Below are 6,274 nucleotides of genomic sequence, written 5' to 3' on the forward strand. Positions count from 1 at the left end.
GATGAACAATAGATGGTGGAGGGGTGCCCGTGGAGGGGTGGTTGAACAGGATCCCGTGGTGTGGAGGGCTGGATGAACAGTAGACAGTGGAGGGCTGGATGAATAGTAGACGATGGAGGGGTGGTTGAACAGTAGCCGGTGGAGTAGCGCGCGGTGGAGGCTGGATGAACAGGAGCCCGTGGAGGTTGGAGGAGGTCGACGGTGGAGATGAACAGTATCCCGTGGAGTCCCATTTTGCGGTACGCCACACCCCTCCCGATGAACAGGACCCCCGTTTCGACCGTAGCGCTCCAACACAAGTCCGTTTCGTCCGTTTTGCGGTAAGACACACCCCTCCCGATCAACAGGACCCCCGTTTCGACCGTAGGAGGTCCGTTTTCTCCGTTTTGCGGTACACCACACCCCTCCCGATGAACAAGACCCCGTTTCAAACGTGGCCGGTCGAACACAAGGCCGTTTCCTCCGTTCTGTGGTACGCCAGGCCTCGTTTCCATCGCCTGTTCCGTCCAAGCCCTCCCGATGAACACGACCACGCATTCCGTTCCGACCCAGCCGGTTGGCTCCCACGCATTCCATTGCCTCCCGATGAACACGAGCATTCCATTGCCTCCCCATGAACACGACGCATTCGCCGTTGCCTCCCCATGAACACGACAACAACGTTGTTTCTCCGTTCCGACCCAGCCATGTACACGAGCCCTCGCCGTACGTATGCGCGAGTAGGCGTTCGAGACCCCGCCCGTATGTACACATATGTGGCCGTATTTTCTTTCTTGCACCTTGGCCGTTGTACGTACGTGTACATGCTACGTGCGCGCCTCTACATCCACCAGTATATATGTATGTACACGTTCGCGACCAGAATGACAACGCTACGTATGCTTCGACCAGGTGGGTCCCGACTGTCAGGCACTTCCTTGCGTGCGAAGATGTAGCTAGTGGGTCCCAGCAGTCAGGGGGGCAAATCGTTTTTTTTTGCCCGGACGCACTTCCTTGCGTGCGAAGATGAAGCTGGTGGGTCCCAGGAGTCAGGGGGCGAATCATCTTTTTTGCCCGGACGCACTTCCTTGCATGCGAAGGTGTATCTGGTGGGTCCCAGCAGTTAGGGGGGCGAATCGTTTTTTTTTTGCCTGAACGCACTTCCTTGCGTGCGAAGATGAAGCTGGTGGGTCCCAGCTGTCAGGGGGAATCATTTTTTCCGCAAAATACAGTGACCCGTCCGGTGGGTCCCAGCTGTCAGATGGAGGAATCATTATTTTCCGCGTAATAAGGAGGCACTTCCTTGCTGCGGCCATGGACCCAGGTGTCAGCCTCTCCACGTATAGTCGACGTCCGATGGAAGTCGTTCCTTGACCGTGTTAACCAGGCTGCGTCGAGAGCACCACGGCGGGGGACGACGGCGAGGCCTAGGAAGGGGACGATGCGTAGCCAGGGAAGACGCGGTAGTGGAAGCCCGGGCGGAGAGGAGTACGAGGGTTCACTGGTTCGGCAGCGGTGTGAGGTTGCCGTCGCCGTAGGGCCTGGCTAGCGGTGGGAATAGCAGGGGGCGGTGAGGCCTCCGTGGCAGCACAGCCGACCACGAGAGGCAGGAGCATGCGGCACGACCGGCGCTGCTTTGGGCGGCTGGAGCAAGAAGACCAGAGGTTGAAGAAGCACTACAGCCGTTGGATGGACATCGTACGGTCACTGGAGCTAGAATCGTTCATATTGAGTAAGTTGACAAAGCCCTCCGTCCCCGTCAACTTAGTTGGCCCACAAGTCATCCTCCCACTATGGTGGGTCCCAGCTAGCAGGGGGTATTCATTTTTTTTGTGCGTAATAAGGAGGCACTTCCTTGCCTGTGAAGATATAGCTGGTGGGTCCGACATGTCAGCGGGGGAATGTTTTTTTCGCAAAATACAGAGGCCCTTCCGGTGGGTCCTAGCTGTCAGGTGGAGGAATCATTATTTTGCACGTATAGTCCATGGCCGATGGATGTCGTTCGTTGACCATGTTGACCAGGCCGCGCCGAGAGCACCATGGCGGTGGACGACAGCGAGGCCTAGGAAGGGATCGACACAGAGCCGGGGAAGACTCAACAATGGTTGCCCACGCGGTGGGGAGTACGAGGGTTTACTAGTCCGGCTGCCGTCGCCGGAAAATAACAGGAGGTGTGGGTGAGTAGAGGAATGGCCTGGCCAGCAATGAAGTAGGGTGGGGTGGTGCGGCCTGTGCGGCAGCACAGCCGGCCACGGGAGGCGGGAGCAGGCAGTCCCACCGGAGCTGGTTTGGGCGGCTGGAGCAAGAAGATCAGATATTGAAGAAGCAACACAGCCGTTGGATTAACATCCAATGGTCACTGCTGCTAGAATCGTTTGTGGACTAAGTTGACAAAGCCAAAGTACACGTCAACCTAGTAGACCCACAAGTCAGCCTCCAAATCTGTCCCAAACAGCATATAGCCCGAAATTTCTAGCCAGATTCAAATTAATTTTAAATCTAAATATACCTTAATTTAAATTCAATGAAAGTTTACTCGCACAAAAACAATGAAATTTAAAATATCAAAATCCGAAAGAAAACAATATTTGGAACTAATTGCCTGTTTTCTGTATTTTTTCCATTTTACAGCCCATTTATTATTACTTATAGCCCATTTCTTATTACTTATAGCCCATTTTCTGGGCAAAATGCATCCCTCCTCGTCTTGAAAGATTTCCGGCCCAGCAGGGCGTCGAAAAGCAAGTAGGCCTATGTTGGTTATTATGCAAAAAACAAAATAGCTGGCTAGCCATTTTTCAGAAAGGAAAAAAACAAACTGGGCTGGTCATGTGCTAAACATATGAAATAAAAGCCCGGGAGACGGGCCATGGGTCCCGCACAATGTAGTTGATACCCTTCTCCGTCCCGAAAAAACAAAATTACTACGCGCGCTGCTGGGTCCCTACTGTCATCCTCGCCATGTACAGTCATCTCCTTATTCCTCTCGGTTGTTGACCATGTTGACAACACCGGAGGGCGGCCCCGCGGTGAGCGAACCAAGGCGGAGGACGATGGTGAGGCCTCGGACGGGAACGAACAGGAGCCGGGGAAGATCACAGCCAACCGTGGGAGGCGGGAGCAGGCGGTCCCGCCGGCGCTGGTTTGGCTTTGGCGGCTCGAGGAAGAAGAGACTGAAGAAATGTGACAGACGTTGAATGTCAATCCAATGGTCAAGGTTGGCACAATCGTTTTTTGACTAAGCGGACACCAAGTAGCATACTTTTTTATATATAGGAAGAAAACTGCAAGGAAAATGTGTTCGTCTGCCGTCCTCCTCACAGGGAACGTTCGCCACATAAGTGACTAGCACCCTTCGTTTTCAACCGAGAGGTCTTGGGTTCGAGTCCGGGGAACTCTCAATTTTTTCCTCCTTCCTTCCTCGCAAAAAAGGGAAAGAAAATCAAAGACTTGGGAAGGCGTACAGAACAAGCTAGTGTACCAGTAAAGAGACGTTCCCGAGTTTTAGAAAAAAGAAAGACGTGCTCCTGTAGCTGGTTCGAATCCAAACCTAGACTATGACTATATTCTATATATGGTGCTATGCTACTCTGCAAGTAATGAAACTGACATATCCAACGTTCGCTTCTCCTCTTCTCTACTTACTCTGCCTAGCATCAGAAGCTCTGGCCGCAGCAACCATGTACGTTGGCTGCTCGTCCACCTGCTCTTCAGTAGGCAACAACCAGATATGCTCCAAGTCGCCACCCGTACCATCGCCTGTGGGTCTCATCACACCCCCGCCGGCACGCGCACCGTAGATGATTGCTCATCGCAACCCGTTGCCGTTGGTGTGGTGCCACTGCTGCAAATCACGCAGAGTCATCCGTCGCGCCTCAACCACAATCCGCAACCCTGGCCGAGTCTTCTACAAATGGCCGAATCGTGGGGTAATAATATGTTTAAGTGTTGTTCTGCTGCTTTCAGTTGCTGATTTTTTAATAGTTTGGTTGATGATCTTCCAATTTGATTCGTGCAGAAAAGGGAAGATTCGTTGATTTGTATTTCTGGGGAGTTGCTGATGTGGGGGAATGCAACTACACTGATTATTTGGTTAGCCGAGGAATCCCAATACCAGCAGGTTGGGGTGTTGGACAAGTAACTGAAGGAACGGCAGAAGAGGAAGATGCAGAGCAGAAGGTTAAAGATGCAGTTCCTCTGATCATGGCCAACAGCTGATGAACGACCTTGACAGTAATGAGGAGATTAAAGAGCTTGTGAAGATAATGGGAAAAATCGATGTGCTCTGTAGGATGATTGTCTCTTTATTTGCAGTGTATGTAGCACTCGTGATGTATTCAATGGCTATGACATGAGCACTTTGCTAAAACTAGTAATGAATGAAACCCGTGTAGCAGGCTGGGCGTAGTGTTGTGAACATCTAATGATTCCTATTAACGGAAATCAGGGGGTATCCCCTTTTGCTCATATAAATAAATAAATAGCAGAGGCCCTGTCGAGTCAGCTTCGTTCTCATTCGAAGACGTCGAGCAAATTGCAGTCCAACAGCAAACTATGTCATAAATTCAAGTTTCACAACCAAATATGAGTACAACTACACAACAATGTCATCATGTTTTAGTTGTCATACAATCACCAAACACAAATCAGCATACATAACAAGTGATGTTCTCACAGCAAAATACTAAACAACATGTTCATCAGGTTTCAGTTGTCATAGCAAACACAATTTCACATAGTAGATAAAAAACGTCTTCTGACAGGCAAATACGACAAAAGCAATGTAATCATCATCCGCAGCAGTAGCGTCAACATCTTCGCCATGTGTATCAGTCTGAATCGTAATTCCCCATGGTGTCATCTTCTTCTTCGTATTCAACATCCTCGAACGTTGGCTTCTTCTTGATCAACTCTTATATGTCCACAGCATGACAGACAATCTTTTTGCCGGCGTCATTGACGTGATGGTTCTCAAAGATATTAGGAACATCTGTGTTATCTTGTACATCAGGAGCAATGTAAGCATCATCTTGTTGTGCAACTTCATTTAATGAATTCCTCTGCTCAAACCTTTGCAATACTCTCCAGTCATCGCTACAAGCAAATGTGTCTTCCAAGAAAAATATCTGTGTTGCTTGATTTGCCAAAATAAAAGGCTCGTTGGTCTGGTACGCCGCCTTGACATTGATGGATTTGAAATAATCATCAGCTCTGGGTTTTGCGATCCTGGAAAACAGGTTATACCAACGACAGCACAACAGAACCACACATCGATGATCCTCGAAACTGGAGATATACTGCAACTGAACAATGTCTGTTATGTTAGCATACATTTCAGTTGTTTCTTTGTCATACGTATCCATGCTCATGATGGCACTATTTTGTGTATTCCTGCCTTCGTCTCGTGCAAGGGTGTTGTAGCGCACATCTCCAACAACGCAAGATTCATAATGTCTTACCCAAGTATCAGGACCCATTGCTAGTGAGTAAAGGGCATCATCAACTGCCTGCCCATCCTCCCGCATCTTCTTAACCTATGGTTAGAAAATAGACAAGCTGATCATCTTATATACTCAATATATTAAAAAAACTAACAATGCACTTCAAAAGCTTACATGGTTCTTGAACCATTTCACAAATCCTGCCATAACCAGTTTGTCAATGTTTCTTGGATTTTGCAGCAGTAACTCCTCTTTGTAGATGCTGCACAACATAGTGATCGCGTCAAACATCTAAATATATAAGAATGTGCTGCAAGTTTAGTAGATTATGATGTATAAGCTGCAGTAATACACTTACTTGATATAAGGTAGTATCTCAGGACAGTTATTCAACATATACCAAACCATTTTGTCCAAATCTTTAGGTTTGTCCTCTTGTCGACTCTTCCCTGTAACTCGAACAGAATAATTGAAAACATTGAGCCCGGGATTGTCTTCACCCACCTTTTGCTAAGCTGATCAGCTGTTTCAATGTATTTTGAGTAGAATGTCAATGCTTCTGTAGCAATGGAACCCTCGGGTCTAGCTCTGTTCCTAACATAGCCTTTGAAAGTGCCTAGCCGCCTTTCAATAGGGTACATCCAGCCATGCTGTACTGGACCTCTAAGTAGTGCCTCATAAGGTAGATGAACAGCCAAATGCACCATCACATCAAAGAAGGCTGGAGGATATATCTTCTCAAGGTCGCATAGGATAGTTGGTATCTTGTCTCTAAGACACTCCAAAGCATCTATCCTGATATTTCTACTGCAGAGTTCCCTGAAGAATTATCCCAACTCTATAACTGCTCTGTA

Source organism: Triticum dicoccoides, chromosome 3B (assembly GCF_002162155.2).
Source record: "Triticum dicoccoides isolate Atlit2015 ecotype Zavitan chromosome 3B, WEW_v2.0, whole genome shotgun sequence".
In the NCBI taxonomy this organism is placed as follows: Eukaryota; Viridiplantae; Streptophyta; class Magnoliopsida; order Poales; family Poaceae; genus Triticum; species Triticum dicoccoides.